Raw genomic sequence first — 17,686 nt, 5'->3', positions numbered from 1 at the left:
TGTTTGCGAAACCCAGCGCTAGGAGACCACGCGGCGTTCGAGTTCGAGTAACGGCAAATGTGCCAGTTGGGGCTTGTGTGGCTTTGCCGTTGTACAGGTATATGTGTGTGTGTGTGTGCTTTGTGCTTTGCATTCAATATGCCACATGGCAAGCTCTAAGGTGCTTGACATGTTGCATGACCCATAAACATACAAATCATGCAACGCGTCGCAAGTCAACTCACTCCACTTGGCTAACAAATTGACTCTGCATGTGTGCGTGAAGTGGTGCATAGCAATAACAGGCACAGCTCGTCGGTGCGTGTGCGAAAACGCAGAAAAGGTGCCAAGTATTTTAAACATACTTCAGAAAAATAGTTATTGAAATTATAACTAAACTGAGCATTAGAAGTCAAACGCCTTACGCAACGCATAAGGAGAGCAATAATTTTTATATGCAGCATGCGCTCTATACAGTATATGAGAGCAGTAAAATATAGACCTTCAGGTTGCCAAAATTAGTTATTCTTTCACTGAATACTTCTTCCCAAATGTTCCCAAGGAGATTAGGCCGCTTTCTGTGTCGAATTTTGAATTCTAGCTCACTTAGTCTTAGTATATACCGCCCATGTTCTCTGGAACCCGCTGTTCCCATGGCACTTTGTTTGTTTACTGAGCATAAAAAGGCAACAAAGCGTGAATGTCTTAGATCCATACAAGCTGACAAAGTGTTAACGTCATCAGCAGACGGCAAGGGCAAAAACCTATACTGCAACAACAACAAGCGAATGGGGCTTAGTCAACGTCAACCAGCGAGACTTATGTTACAATAGCTGTCACCGACGCGACACAAAATTATATAACATGGCGTTCAGCAGCACACATGTACACACATAAACACATATATAAACAAGTAGACGCGCATATAATTCGCTGCTCTTATTTTTATTAGTCAACAGTCACTTCAACGTCACCGTCCATGGCTGTTGTGTGTCAAAAAGTTGTTATTTTAATCCGGAAGCTGATGGAATTTCCGGCGCGCAACATTTCATTGGCACGGCACGCGTAGTGCAGCAGCTTGTTTCCATTATGAGTCCGGCGAGCGGCACCGGCATGCAATTTGTTTGGCTGCGTTCAAAGTAGGCGCTCAGCGTGCCCTTCGAGCCGAAAGCGTACTTTCTTAGGTTGATTACCTTTATTCCGTTTATTTTAGATTTTTCTATTTTCGCTCTTTTTTTATCAAAACATTTTTAAGTTCATTACCTTATCACAGGCACTAATGTAGTAGACTTACGTTATTTTGACCTCCTTCTACTTCTGCTTATAACGGTAGGCGCTCTTAACCAATACAGTTTCCTTTGCGGAAATGATGTTCAACTTCCGGCAGTGCTCTCAACTGAACTTTGAGTAATGACGTAAATTGCCTGCAAAATCACAGGGTTGCCAGTTAGTATAAAAATGATGTTCGTAACCTGGTTGAGGAGAAGAATCTCTCCACTTCGCGGAGTCTTAACAACAACTCAAGCTTGTACCAATTTAAAACAAGTTATTACCCCATTTTACAAAGTTTCGCTCAATATTCTTAGTGTGTTGGCAACCCCGTCCAATATACGATTCCTCAGTTTTAAAAATCATGTTTTCACTTGTTGGAAAGTTGACAAATCGTACATCACTTTGGGCCAATTGCAATGCTTGACCCCCCCAATATCCCCACTGGGTCCTGTTACCTACATATGTACGTAGCCGCCCGTTCATTTCAATTTTGCCAATTCAATTGCCGAACGGTACAACGAGTCACAGTAACAACTACAGTTAATTTAAATTTGAAATATTTCAACTGTGACGAAATGCGGAAGACCAAACTACCATCAGGCAGCAATCCGAATTTCGGGCGCTTTTCCCCATTCGCTGCTCTCCTGTAGGGAGGAGCAGCTAACCGCCTCGAGCGAGAGCTCTTGGCAACATAGTACCAGCAGTAGGGTGGAGCGGAAAATTTTGTTTTTTTTTGCTTAGCCTAAGGGTAAAATCTGTAGAAAAAAAAAGAAAATTTTTGGACAGAAAAAAAATTTTTTTTAACATCAGTTTTAAAGTAAATTTTCGAATTAAAATTTTTATTTCGTAAAAAGTTTTTGATAAGTGTAAAAGAAGCTGTGGAGAGTCCCCTTTCTGGCCAATTAAAAGTTATCAGCTTAAAAAAAATTGTGTGGTCATTATTGGAGTTTTAAAAAAAAGTCTCAAACGACAACATGCTTTTCTTAAGCGTTTTGTCCAAAAAAAAAGTTTTTACTCGAAATTTACTTTAAATCTGAGCCTCTAGATGTGATGACTTTATTTTTCGCTCCAATCTAACCAGCAAATACGCGAGCGTGTATCCGTGTGCATGTCGGTGTATGTGTGATCAGGTGCATGTGCCAAGGAGTTAGGTTGCGGGCTTCAATGGTTCCGGTAAATGGGCGGTCGCACATCGTCGCTTAATGGGAAATCGATTGCAGTAATTTGCAGCTACAACTCAATTTAAACGCTGAGTTTATTATATTTCTGATTTAATTCCATTTAGTATTCGTAATTAAATTGCCTTAATAGCGGGAAATGTGTGTGCTCAGCCGTGAGAACTGTTCGTGATGGCATCACTTCAATTTGGGTGGGCACACGAGCGATAACGGTTAGCGTCGCGCTCTAAGTGGCCATGCAAATGGCAATTTCCATTTTTGAAGTAGACGCCACTGATTTATTTATAGTAATTTGACGGTGAAAATTATAACGACCGCGCTGATGGACCAAGAATGAATGGCGCAAAGCGTTCACACACACACACACATGCACGGCCACACGCATAGGAGCAACTGAACCTCTTTAGTTCGCTTTTTGCTTTTTGGGCTGCGGGCCGCACAAAATTCTATATACTACTTTGTACACGAGGATTTCTATCGATTTTTCAATTAGCGTCACAGCCAGCAGCGCAACGCTCACGGGTGATTTTGACACCCCACAGCTTTCATCCACAGTGTCAAGTGCCTTACGCCTCACCCTTCTGCTAATATTTTACTTTTAGGTGTTTTGTATGTTTGCTTTGAAATTCCTTAAACGCTCTGTCATGTCATTTACCCCAGCGCATTGTTGTTGTTAGTTACGGCTTTTGTTGTGATGTCAGCTGACTGCTAAAAATACATGCATTCCATCACACCGGCTTGCTTGTGCGCGTGTGAGTGTGTGTGTGTAAGGGAGTCTTGCGTGTTACAATATTTTTGTATTTTTGTGTGCATTTCACACATTTTTAATAATATTGTTTGTCGGTATTTGATTATAACGGTACTCGTTTGGGGTACTCACAAACAAGCGCGCCGCTGGAGGGATGTGTGCTTTTCATTTAATTTCACTGTGTCATTCAGTCATTCCGATTGTATGTGATTGCGTGCTGTAATGCTCTCGTGAGTGCTGTTACATTGTATTTGTTGTTATGTTGCTCGAAGCGATTCTGCACAATGGTTGTGTTTGATTAACTTCGAAGGAAAAGTTCGGTTGCAGAGAATATTAAATATATGGCTGCCTGAGCTAAGATCGTCTAAAAATTCTATAGATTATATTTAAATTTTGCAGACAAATAAAATTGCTGGGTTGTTGGGCGTGGCTTCAATAATGCTGGACGCTAGGTTCTATAAACTCAAAGCAATGACTGGCCTTAAAAAATTGTAAACTGTGCAAAAATTCAGTCTAGATTTAATCCAACATCTATCTAGTATCTCCGCTAATGAATATATGGTAAATTAATATCCTCGGCATTCGAAATGAACAAGGAAGGGTAAATGGTAGAAACCCCATTGGCTTAAGAAGTTAAAAATTAAAGAATATTCTTTATGGAGCTAACCAAACAATATATTATCAGGGACCAGAGTTCGTTTTGTATTATTACGAAGAAACATTTCGCTACGGCAAAACGAAGATGCAGGAAAGCTCCAAAAAAGCTCTAAGTTATAAATATCGCTCTGAACGTATGATCACAAGCTCACAATCTTTAATATAACCCATAAACCAGCTTTCTTAAGGGGGGCGATACATGTAAACGCCTGAATTTAAGCCAATTCTTGGAGGCTTATTTGAAATGGAAAAAATAAATGATTAATAATGAAACTCAGCAAGTTTATTAAGTACATATTAAAATATGAAAATCCGATTTAAAAATATGTTTTTTTTTTTTGTAAAATGACCGCCGTGGAAATTAATTTCTTGAGGCTCTCGCGGCAAAAGGCATCAACTGGCGGGATTTTTAGCTTCAGTTTAAGCTATCTGAAATAAAAAAAGGTTGGAGCTTGTTCGTGAAACATGTATCTTCTAGTTATACTAAAAAAAAGCAAAAAAGTCAAAAACTGGCATGCCTCAGACGAAATTTTGACCCTGTTTTCAGACATTTTTGGGTCAAAAAGGGTAATTCTTGAAACTTTTTGTATCATTTTGGTAGTATAACTGGAAGCTAACAATACAAAGAAAATGTGTAACAATTTTCCTAAGAATCGGTTTCCTTTTCGAGTTATCTTGCACGCCAGTTTTAAAAAAGTCGTTTTGAGAAAAACGCGATTAAAGTTTCGACCATGGACGAGCGTCAAGTTGAGGCGGAACAACTAAATGCATTTTTTCTTAATAAATAAAAAAAATCGATTTATTTTTTATTTTACATGTATCGCCCCCCTTAAGGGTCGATGAATAGGGTCCAGTTGCCAACGTGTTCTTCAATGGTAATTATAAGCGTAAAGCCATACAAAGTGATGTATTACATAAATTTTCGGGGTAAACGTTTTCATGCTTCTCATCTAATTTTCATTTCGACAGTCTAGCGATGAGTTCCACTGTTGTAAACACACCTGCTCTTACTCGCATGTACGTATGTATATAGAAGGTCGTTGTGCTATTTTGAATCTGGGAATGTCTGTTATCATGTCAACCGAAAACGTTTCGCTTGAAAACTGCTTTGTCGGTTGTAATACTCCGTAGAGCTCATTCCTCCAATATGGTATTTGTCTACATACATAAATTAGAGTATTTAATCGTCATTGTCAGTTGAAAGTTTAATAAAAAAAATAATAAAAGTAAAAGTAAGAACCTCTTGTCGTGCGGTAAACAAACTTTTGTTCTTCATTACGTTCGTTTTATTTTTTCTTGCTAATGTTGTTTATGGGTTGCTGTACTTTATGGAAAACGGTAATTGTTGCACGTCAAGAAAGCAACAGCATTTTTCTGACAATGCGCTGAAACTCTTTGAGTCACAGCGCTTTGCTCATACATATGCCTTTTCGAGAGGCCAGTAGGGTAAAATTAAATTGATTTGATACATTTGCACTTCGCAGATGTTGATCTCAAGCCAAGATCCCAAAGGTCTTCGTTTGGTGTCCATCATTTTTCAAGCAGGCGATTTGCTCCTTATGCAGCTTTCGAAAATTGATAGCCTCAGGTGTTTTCCAGTTTTCTTCAAGCTGTAACTGAGTCCAATTTCGTTTCGATGGCTATAGATCTGCTAAAGAAAGCACGATGTTGTTGATGCCCGCGTATCCTCTCCCGAGTTTACGGCATTCCTTCTTTTCGCGGTAATGATTATAAATGAACGACCCTTATTTATATATTGATTTAAGACGCTCTGCTAAGAAGCCATCATTGAGATCAGTAGATATTCTCGCAAGGCAACATGGAAGACATACGAGCATACAATTACGCACAATTTTCATTTTGTTTATCAGGTGCGTAATATGTAGACGACATTAAGCATTTAAGCGTCAACTTAATTTCGGAGGGCCGCACACAACCACGCACCAGATATATACATATGTATGTGTGCGTACATATGGACATATGTATATGCGTTGCGAAATAGGTTTGCAACTTGAGCTCCGCCAGTCCTCAAGGTGAAGGTAATAACGATTCCTTTTATCTGCATTCCCGCAATGGCTTTTAATTATTCGTAATAAATGGCGAAAAGCTCAAGCATAGCTATTTGAAACTTTTTAATAGCGAGTACTTAACGGTACGATGTACATATGCAACATTGCTGGCGTAAAGGAGCTCAACGCTTCCATTACTGTCCATGTTATGCAAGTACATTTCTCTGCGGGCATAAATAGTCCGTCCATATATCTCTTTACCATTCATGCTCCTTTTATTTCGTTGTAAATCACGCTTTCAGGTAAAATTTCTCTTTTGAAATATTTCGAATTGATTTATTGGCCAGTTGGTGGAAGGACGGCGGGGTGCACAACATGTTGCACAAATTGGCCTCAACGATGTGCAATCAACAGTTAATTCGCACATAACGGTTATTTTTGTTTGTATACCGCAGCAGATAAATAATGCTGGTACCCGCATAGGTGTGTATGTGTTGTCGTAGATATGTATGCGTAAATGCATTGGAATGAGGAAAATATTTTGATTTCTTGTGCGCGCATTTGATCTATATTCATATGTATGGACATATGTATATACGTATGCATATTTGCACACCAGCAACTTGGCAAATTAACGCTGTAATATATAATATAAATAAACTGAAAATGATTAACATGGCTGGAACCGGTTTTATCCGCCCACGTAAGTGCAGTGGTTATAGTATTTATTGTATGCAGCAAATTTTTGTGATCTACCTGATTTACGAATTGTACCAAGTATCCGATCGACAAAAAAATCTGTTACTGACAGACTGTTACGAACAAGAACACAAATGGCATTCGAGCACGGGCAACACGGTCCGTTCGTCTTTTCTCGTCGTCTCCTCGACTACAAAATACCGGTTTGGGCGACAAAACAGTCCGTGTGTGAACACGTGTTAGCCTACACTTTCTAAAGCACATATTTAAGTACTATGTATGTTACGTATGTACATACAACTGAAGAATTATGACACCAAATTGTGCAGGTCATACTGATATGCTTTTATTTCTAATGGTTAAATTAAACCTGCGATGTTAATTATTTAGCTCTTTTTCTAATTTTTTTGCTTTGTCATGTATTTGCTCTTTAACATAATATATTCAAATTCCATATTAATATTAATAATCGTAAACGACATTTCCGAACGTTTCCTTGTAACTAAACATTTCGTTTCTATTGCTTTGAGTCACCCTGCGTTATCAGTTTTAGCGTTCCAGCATATCAGCGGCATTTTGCAACATTGTTAACTGTCTTCTTCTAGTTGGATGGTTTGTTGTATTTATTTCTTATTGAGCATTATATGAGTGTAGTCGATCAATTAAATTGTATTGGTACTACCGCGTGGATTGAGTTGTAATTTTAATTATTAAAAAGCTAAATAACCGCTTATTGTAAGGAGGTGATTGTGCAGCAATTTTTTGTAAACAACAAAATATTCTTTGAGTGTATCCCTTCAATAGGGACAAGTGAGAACGGTGTCAAGTGTGTGTGTGTCACAGCGTTTACGTTCACGCCCAAACGAAAAAGTGGCATATTTTTATTAAAATTAATTGAAGTAATTGAGCTTTAAAACGAAAATATCAATTAAACTCAATTTAAGTGAAAGGTTAAATTCATTAAACATTTTCGAGTGAAATATTTATAATTTCTGAAGGACATCTGAGATATGGAGGTGAGTGAAGAACTTCAAAATTTTGACGTTAAGAAAGCTGTATCTCAGCTCAGTTGGTTGTTGGAGTTTTAAATGCCAAAATATTTCAGAGTGTTAATGTTATTTTACTATATATAAATATATGTATATGGTATATATTATAAAATACTTGTATTTTAATTAATGTGAAAAATTTGAAATATGAGTATATACCAGCAAAAAACACTTGGCGACAGTCTGGTCAGAAAAAAGTCAATGTTCCTTGCTTGCTGTTGTTGCGATTACGTCAGTTCACAATGATTTGCAACCGCTATTGCTATCTTCTTTCCACGCACCACAGCATAGGGGAGCTACACAAATGTTTGTTGCTTGCCATTGCTCTTCTTGTGGAGTTGCGCCGTGTCTCTGTTTTCGCATATCACCGGTGCTGTTTCACTGCTTGAAATTCCAAGCTCCACGATAACAACACTTGGTTGATGGTTGATGCTATACATAGTGGTGCTGAATGTGCATGCTACATGTTATGTATGGAGGTCATAATCGATTTTGTTACGAAGATCACTGCGTGCAGAGTGGTGTGAAGTTGGCACAGCAAAAGGTGTCATCATCAATATTTTCATTGTTTTGCTCGTCATCAATTAAATCCTCACATCTATCTTATGGTTTCTATCTATCTTTATGGGTTTCACTCCATGGTACTGTTATTTAGACTTTTGCTTTTACCTACTACAGTGTACATTTTAGCGTAGCAAAGAAATAAAGACAGAAAACAGTCGAATATGCTTAATTGCCGGCTTGAGGGCTTAAACCACGGTTGACGCATACCATATATTACATATTCATATGTATAATTGAATGTAGCTACGTACTCCCTGCTCAGTTTGGCGTTTTTGTGTCATCATTACTTAATAGCTTCACGTTATTGTTTCTTCTTTAGTAAGCAAGTTTATTTAAGTTGTATTTTGCGATTGTTTATTTTGACTTTGTTTTACAAATACATACATATTTACATGCGTGAATAGTTTATTGGTATTATACAATTTTCGAAACCACTTTCATTCATAAGAAATGCAAATTGATTTACAAATTGTTGGTGTACAATTTTCTACACTTATGCAATTATTCAAGCTATATTGTAAAATGTGGGAAAGGTTCAACGTATTATTCCGAACATCTTTGCCTAAGAGAATAACGGGTTAAAACCGGTTTCGAGCCAGCAATTTTTAATTGAAGATTTTTATTTCGGCATAATAAAAATTTCTTCGTCAGTTCTTGAAATATCCGTAAGAAATTTAATACATCGCTGCACTTGAGATTCTATTGGTCTCTTTAAATGTTATTTTATCTTCCGAAAATCCTTTCTGCAATTGACCGTCACAATAATATGTACATATGTATATGGAACTTTAGCTAGACTCTCATTTCCATATCTTTATACGAAATTGTTTTCTTGCAATTTTTTTTCAAGTAATTAACAAATGTAATTGTGCGAACGCGGTTTTCTGACGGGCGCTCGCAATTTATTGCCAATGCGATTAAGTCGTGATTAATTACATATGTAAATGTATGTATGTATGTACCTGGCCCATGGTAGGGCCATAATCGAAAAAGCGTGGTAGCCGCCCTATCGCCAAGTGTACCTGTTTTAAGTATTTACGCTGTGACGCCCCGATGTCAATCAACTCGATGCTTGTGGATAATGTAATATGTATGTACATATACAAATATGTGGGAAAGTGGTAGATTTTGTGATGGGGGACTATAGAGACACGGTAGTTAAAAAGCACGATGTAGTACATACTCGCACATACTGATTGAACAATGCAATTCACTGTTTCGTTGAATATATAATTGTTCTATACATGCATATAATCATAAAAAAGCTTTTAGTATATAGCCGCCAAAATATAATCATATATGATAAGATAAACCGTTTCGTTAAAAATTATTTTATTTTTATTTTAAGAAGTACCTAGTTAACCAAATTGTTCAAGCTTTCTGAAAAAATTAATAAAAAATATTTACTCAAGATACTGAATGCAATTCTACATATGTACATATATTCTCAAAATGACAAATTCTTTAAAAGCTCTTAGGAATCTGATTTAAGTAAAGCCAACTGATTATTTTATGAAAGTATAGTATAGCTATATAATTGGCATCTGATATTTGCTCGATATACGAAAAATATTCGACAGACCATCGCACGCTTTTTCACAATAATACGCGTATTTTTCGGTCAATATTTCTCTCAGTTTATATAAAGAATTATGTTTCACTTTTTAGTTTGAAATGCGTTAAAAGCGTGTTTCATAGTTATTTTTAAATTATATTTATTTACTTTTGTCACAGAAATTGTGAATGTTATTTATTTCGTTTAGAAATTTATAAGTATACATTTTTATTCATACTGGGGAACTTTTTAATAATTCTTTTTTTCATTTTCTTTTCAGGTAAGATGAATTTGATAATGCCTTAAATATTTGCAGTCTACTATACCATTTATATATTATTAAATATGGTTATTACATCAGTGATAAAGTCGTCCACATATTGTTGACTAAGGGTGACCAATAAGGGTTGCTTCAAGACCTAAAAGTATAATTTAATATTAGCCATAATCAATTTGATTATATTATGTATGCTAAGTAAGTATAAAATATGTTATAACATAAAGTAATAAAACAATTCAAGAATATACATATGTATGCTTGATCAACACACTCTCATCACGATGGATTTTCTCTGCTTTTTAGAATATGCGATATGATTTATTTTTCATCGCGCCAAAAAAATTTAAATCCTTAAATATCTCTTGAGAAGTCTTTTGAGCGCAGTTAAACAACAAAACTACAATTGATGCATTCATAGGAAGTCTTCACAATAATCGTATAACTAGGCTAAATGTTTTCGTGCTCACGCGTGCAACAATTTTTATACTTGTAAAATCGAGAAAAAATACTTTCGTGCCGTTCCACACGATTATGAATAGCAATACATGCTTTGGTTCGAAAATAATCCCATCAAGCTATTATGCTTACATTTTAAAGACTTCTGTAATCGTTGTTAATATGCGCCGTTTTTTTTTTGTTACACACAACACTTTATCACGTAAAGTTTGCCTCTGTGTTTTCCACACAAAGCCTTCGCAACGTGAAAACCCATAACACGCCCAAAACAGGCGTCGTTCGGTGTGCTGCATGCCTCAGCGGCGGTTGCATAGCATTTTGCGCAGCCATGCAAGTCACCATTGCCGCCGCCAGCAACAAAAACAACAGCCAGTCATTGTAAAAGTGCTCATATTTGATGAATTACTGTTTGAACTGACAATCATTGTAAGGTGTTGAAATTAATGGCAGCTCTCAGGCACGGTTGCAGCAAGCATTTCATTGTTCATTGATTTATACACTTGTGCGTGCATACAACACAAACATAAGCATGCAAGTGTTCATTTTTTTTACCGCTAATGCAAGTAATTTATGCTTTCCATTTTTAGTGAGACATTTGAACTATTGTCAAGTCGTTATTTATTTTGTGACTAATTAAAATAGCTTGAAAAAGTTGTATAAATGCCGTTTCTCTAACTGTTGCTTGTTGAAACATAGATATGTTTGAAAACTAGTGATTAACCATGTTAGAAATTATTATGGAGAAATACCAAAGAAATTCAATGCAACTTTGTCAAGCAGCAACTTTGTTAAGCTTATTTACTTAAAATAATGTTAGTATGCACGAAATGCTTGGAAAAGAGCTTAATTACATTATGAGAAATAAAAACTCATAAACGCGTCAAACAATGACTTTTTTCTATAGATAGATAGTTGCTCGAAACACAGCTCAAATATGTACATATAATGCTAATATTAACTTTCCTCGAATTATTATTATACCGTTAACAGAAGAAAACGTTGGAGACCATGTAAAGTGTATATAAAACTGATTAGTGTGATGAGCTGAGTCGATTGACCCATGTCCGTATGTATGTCTATATGACAACTAGTCCCTCAGTTTTTAAGATATCGTGTTGAAATTTTGCGCACGTGTTTTGTCCCATGAAGCTGCTCATTACTCGGAAGCGCCGATATCGGACCACTTTAGCATACATACATATGTATATAGCTGTATACATGTATAGTAGGGTAGAGCGGAAATTTTTTTTTTTTTTTTTTGCTTAGCCTGGGGGTAAAATTTGTAGATTTGTTATTTGTCGATTAACTCAAAAAGTAATTATCGGATCAACTTGAAATTTTCAGAGAATATTTTCAAGATATTGATATTTTGAAAATTCTGACTACCCCTAACCCCTTAAGCTTTAAAGATACCAAATTCAGTAAAATACTCTTAAAGTAAAACCGATCTAAAATTTCAAGTGCCTTACTCATAAGTACTATCGCAGCAATTTTTGTAGGTAAGAATCCAATATAAGCAATTTTAGCTGCCACTTCTTGTGAGCGAAGAAAGTTGCAAGAAAATACACTTTTTTTCCGTTAGTTTTCGGCAAGTCCTATGCATATTTGCACTGGGACCACATATTTTTGACAGTTGTATTGTTTACTACATCTTGTTTAAGGCTTTAATTTTCCCTCAGCTTTTTACTATCAAAGTTTATTCACATAACACTACGATGCGCAGCTATAAATTAACCACCAATGATTTTTTATTTATGTTATGCAATTTTGCGCATTTTTTACTTTCTTTCATCTGCTAAGTTAAAAATGCGCGTGGCGTGAAAGACATCAAAAGTCGTTCGATGTTAACGTTGCTGTTTTCTCTTTGGCTCCTCTATTTTATGACTTCGTATACATGTGTTCACTAAACATTCCACAATAAAACATGTACCCTGCAAATTTGTATTCACAACTTTTTTGTTCAGCACTTGAGTTTAATAATTGTATGCGAAGATATATACAAATCAACTTTTTGTAAAAAATAAACACGAGTTCGCACGAAGATACTTAGGTACATACATATGTGTCTATGTTTATAATACCAAGTAAACGGCATTTATTTTCTCGCAAATGAAAGAAATATTTTTTTTTTCGAGTACGTGATTCCATTTGTTCACCATTCTAAGCGAACAAATTTATTTTTTCACAAATAAGTGGGAAAATGTCTTTTCACAGCCATTAGTTTGACACGCTCGTGTACATATTTACTTTGATGCAATTAATTTCGTAAAAAATTTGTTTGCTACACTTCGAATTGCGCATTAACGGCAAATAATAGTAAACTGTCCATAATTCTAAATTAGAGGGTGCCGCGGTAGAGCTTTGCCTGACTTAGCATAGACGTTGCAAAAAGTATGTAGGAAATATGTGATAATTTTGAAAATTTCTACAAAAACCGCCATCACATCTGATCAAAGTTGAGCCGGACTGATACATTTAAGGGGGTATTCTAGTTTAGAAGTCCGAAAACAAGATGATATGTTTCGTTATTTCCCTGTTTTTTTGCCGTTCGGAATTTTTAAAAAATAAAAAATTCCAAAAATCCTAGTCTTATAGTATATTGTATAAAGAAGCTCTGTTTAAAATTTCAAGTAAATCGATTGAATAGAACTTGAGAAATCATGCACACCGTTTCCAAAAAAAGTAGTTAAAAGAAAAACGACTTTAAAGCTCGCGCCGAGCTGCCAATCCACTATGTCGGCGCATCACAAAGTGAGCTGTAACAAAAATAATTGAAATTTCAACAAATCTTTTTAGGGACATATTCTTAAAGGGTTATACTACGATAATATTTACAAAACAAAAATTGTTTTTTTTTTTTTTTAATTTCTAAACCAGTTTTTTTTACCTAAATTGGTATAACCTTTTTTGTGATATTTACCATGGAAAAAATTTATCAACGCGTTTGATTGAAATTTTGTGTTTCCAATGTAATCACGGACACCAGTATTTGAGTGGCGCAAATCATTCAGTGAAGTTGGTGAAGTCATCGAAATCTTATGCACGTCTTATGCGCGTCATTAATCCACCTCTGTTAATGATGATAACATCGAAAAGATTAAAGAAACGGTGCTGGAAAATTGTCGTGTTGGCATCAGAGAGATAGCAGAGGATCTGAATGTATCGACTCAACACATTTCGGTAAACGTTTTCGGGATGAAGCATGTCAACTCGTACCTTAAAGGCCTGCATCTTTTGCACAAGCAACGTCGAGTAGAAATCGCAAAAAAGATGCTTGGCAATATAGCTGAATATACACATCATTACTGGTGACGAGACGTAGATTTATGAATATGTTTACGAAACTGTCCAACAATCTAGCTAATGGCGTTCCAAAAATGAGCCGAAACCGAAAAAACCAAAATTCGCTGGAGGCACAAACGACCATACCAGCCGACGCTGCTAACAAGTGTATGGAAAATTGGATTAAGCGTTGGCATGCTTGTATTGGCTCAGAAGCCTGTTTTGAGAGTGATAATAAAGATTTGTTTTAAATACGTGAAACATTTATTTTGCCGAGTAAAATTTGTTTAGATGGTATAAACACAGTGAAAGATTTTTCATAGTTGTATACCTTAGGTATTTAAAGTAAGATCACAGGGACTCAGCCTTACACCATGAATTGCAATATCCCGCTGTCTCTCCGTTCAAATCGCGTGCGTCTAAGTTCAAACCACTTTCGGAACACCCACTGTCTAAAGAATGCAATAATGAGTTTTCACTGAGACAACCAGTCAATCAAATGACATCAATGATGAATGGCCGCCGCTCCTAAAGTACGAGTTTATTACTTTTCTTTTGTGTCCCTTGCTTTCGCCGAGGCTGTCAGCAGCTGACTTGTTGCGTCGCGAATATAAATATTTACATATGTATGTGTGTACATATATGCACGTTTATGAAGTTTTACATCTCGGCTCTCTATTTACCATAGACACCTACGAGTATTTCAGCGCCTTGCAAATGCAAAGCACGTTTTCCATTAGCGCCATTAAAGGGAAAACTGAAGCAATAAAACTTTTTCTAAACCGCTACTATAGAGTATTCTGAGGCGTGGTAGTATTTACCAAAAAATTCAACTGCATTTTCACCTCACATCTCATGTAGAGTCAATCTACGGTGGAACATAATTTCAAGAATTCGCAGCAACGCCGAACTAGTTGCAAACTAGTTAGTTTTGAAAAAAATTTAACCTTGAATATTTTAAGTTTTACTGACAGCCGATAAATAAAAAAGCATTTTTATTTATTTCCAATAAAGGAGCTTGAAAATCAGCTGATAGTGCAGATTTGCGGTCATAACTTTCTAACCATGGCTATGATGGCACTAAAAACGGTTTGGTACTTGCAAACATTAGCTAAGCAACTAGAAATATGTCAAAGTCGAAGCTTCGCCACAGTATGGTTACATAAAAAGTTCCATATGCATGCTCGGTTTTTAACAGGTCATCGATATTTTAATGACAGCTTTAAAAGCCGTTAGTTCGCATTGACTGTCAAAAGCATTGCGGTTTCATATTTTTTTCTGGCTTTAAATACTGCTACTGTTGCTGTTAAAAGCATAAGTGCACAGCGCTCATATAACTGTAATGCAACCACGCAGTTTATTTTATTCGAAAAAAAAAATGCAAAAAAAAAAAATAAAATAAAATAAAAACATTACGTAAGTACTGCTGATGTTCTCGAGCATAGAAATTGCTTTGAAACCTCCGCCGTCGCACTCCGCTCAGCAGCGTCGGGCATAATATCTGATTACCGGGCGTGTTGACAAGTGCTTTGGCAGCCAACTGCGATTGAGTTGAACGTTAAAGAGCTTTTTGCATGCTTTCGATGCTATAAAATGCCACGCTAAGCGCATCTGCCGCCGTTCCTGCCACCGCCCTGCACGGCACGCCTCGGAACTCATTACACGCTTAATTCTATTATGATGCAATAAATATTCCGTATCTACAGCTAGCACTTCCACTCGCTTGCCGTCACAATTTGAAACGTGTCGCGCATGGTTGTGCTCCTCGGTGTCCCTCAAAGCGTGAAGCTGTATATTGATACACATATGAATATATATATTTAGTTGTGTTGCAGCATTTCCAGCATTTGTTCAGGCGTGATTACAAACGCACTAATATCGCTCCGTACTCAAAGTGCTTGACAAAGAGTTCCTCAAATTGCTATCTCATCGAAAAAGTCCCGTTGGTAATGCCCCTCACTCGGCTTAGTTTCGCCCTTCATGGACCACATATTACATTTTCCTGTAGCGCTGCGCTTGTGGCAAATTTCCAATGGCTATGGCACATGTGCATGCATTACAACAACAACGTATAACTTTCAACAATACATTTTTCATGCTCTTCATTTTTTCTCCATCAAACTTTTGAATTGAATTTGAGTGTGATCTATGTATGTACACATATCCATACATACATACATATGTATATGAATGATGGGAGTTATGCACAAATAAATACACCTATGGAAGTTTGCAAGTACCTATATATACATTAGGGTTTTCTTTGCTTACCCTGAGGGTAAATTTTTTAGGTTATAAAATCGAGAGACCCCCTCAGTTTTAAAGTAATTATCGAGTTACAATTTTTTTTAAGAGTTAAAATTTTTGATAAGTGTTTTAGGAGCTGTGGAGAGTTCTCTTTCTGGCCAATTAAAATTTATCAACATAAAAAATATTTTTGTGCTCATTATTGGAGTTTTAAAAAAAGTCTTAAACGACAACATGCTTTCCTTAAGCGTTAAAATAAATGTGTAGAGTTTAAACCAAAAAAATTTAACTCGATGTTAAAATGCCTCTAGATGTTAAAAAAAATTTTCTTTTTTTTAAATTTATAAATTTTACTCCCAGGCTAAGAGAGTATTTTTTTTTCGCCCACCCTAATATACATATGTATATGAATCTAAGTAGAAATGTTTACTAAATTTCTGAAATACCTGAAATTGAATTGAACGGGTTAAATTTGTTTTTGACAGTTTAAAGTGCACAAAAAACTTGTTTGTAATGAAATACTTTATAGTTGTATGTAAAAAATGTTGGGTGACAACTCTACTCGAAAATACGGATAAAAAATCAAAAATATTCTTAGTGTCATCAGATTCATCGGAACGCATTGATTAAAAATTGAAGCCCCTTTAGTATGCCGATAGGGTTGAAAATGAGAAAAATACCGCTAGTCTTGCTACAGTTGCATTAACGGAAAAGCAATATAAAATAGAAACTATTCCATTTAAATTACGGTTATAAAGGGTATTCCAAAAATAACGCAAAATTGGAATTAAATAAAAAAACAGGGTTTTTAGTCTTTCGATTGTAATTTTTTTAAATTACAATTAAATTTTTTGAAATTTTCCATGACTATTCTGCATAAATTTTGTTTTATTTCATTGCTGCAACATTGAATCTCCTCCTTTGAATCACGCGTAGTTGTGGGCTTGTTGCAATAGAGCTGTAATTTTGAATAATCCCATAAAAAAATCTAATGGTGCTAAGTCCCATGATCTAAAGGCCCCATTCTAATCACTAAAACAAGAGAGTACGCGACCTGCAAATGTCTCATACAGTAATTGAAGTATTTCACGGGCTGTCTGACATGTGGCACCATCTTGTTAAAACCACATATTGGCCTAATCAATATCATCATAATTCGCCAAAAAAGAACTGGGTTATCAAGTCGCGCTATCGATTGGGGTTGCTGGATTGTCACAGACACTCTCACGCACAGCTTCGGTATTGTCATTTGAATAACTTTTTTTTGGACGACCAGTGTGTTTGGCATCTGCAACAGATTTTTTTCAATTAAAAAACATAATTTCGAATTTTTTTACGACACGTTGTTTTGCCTTTTAAGTGACCATATATTCATTCCGATAAATTAGAAATGTCGAAATTCGGTACATAAATGCTATCCACAAAACTATTATTAAATCCATAATGAAGTGTAAAGAATAATGAAAACCAATATAAATAAATTGAAATTATATAAAGCGCATGTACAATATATATGTACATATATAAATCAGCAGCAGTTGTTGGTCCGTAGTCTCATAGCCAAGAAAATATATCTTAAAATTTAGTTAATTTATGCAAATAATTAACACTCGAAAAATAAAGCAAAAGCACTTAAATTCGAATTTATTTACTAACCCAATTATCATGGGTTTGCTTGTTCATATATTTGCATAAAAAGCGTGTGCGT

General features: G+C 35.8%; 1 protein-coding gene across 12 annotated transcripts in view; it reads left to right on the top strand.

Moving 5' to 3' along the window:
- Positions 1-17,686, top strand: part of tmod (tropomodulin) — a 117,976-nt gene that overhangs the window by 76,881 nt on the left and 23,409 nt on the right. The window contains exon 1 of one of the 12 annotated variants that reach the window (XR_011395002.1): positions 7,164-7,561. The exons of the other annotated variants lie outside the window; for them this stretch is intronic. The gene's annotated coding sequence lies outside the window, so the exon portion shown is untranslated. Of the gene's footprint in view, positions 1-7,163; positions 7,562-17,686 lie in introns of those variants that run through there. 12 annotated transcript variants of the gene reach the window in all.

Source organism: Bactrocera oleae, chromosome 2 (assembly GCF_042242935.1).
Source record: "Bactrocera oleae isolate idBacOlea1 chromosome 2, idBacOlea1, whole genome shotgun sequence".
Classification (NCBI taxonomy): domain Eukaryota; kingdom Metazoa; phylum Arthropoda; class Insecta; order Diptera; family Tephritidae; genus Bactrocera; species Bactrocera oleae.
Note: the sequence above shows the minus strand (reverse complement) of the source record. Positions and strands in the feature narration are given on the sequence as shown.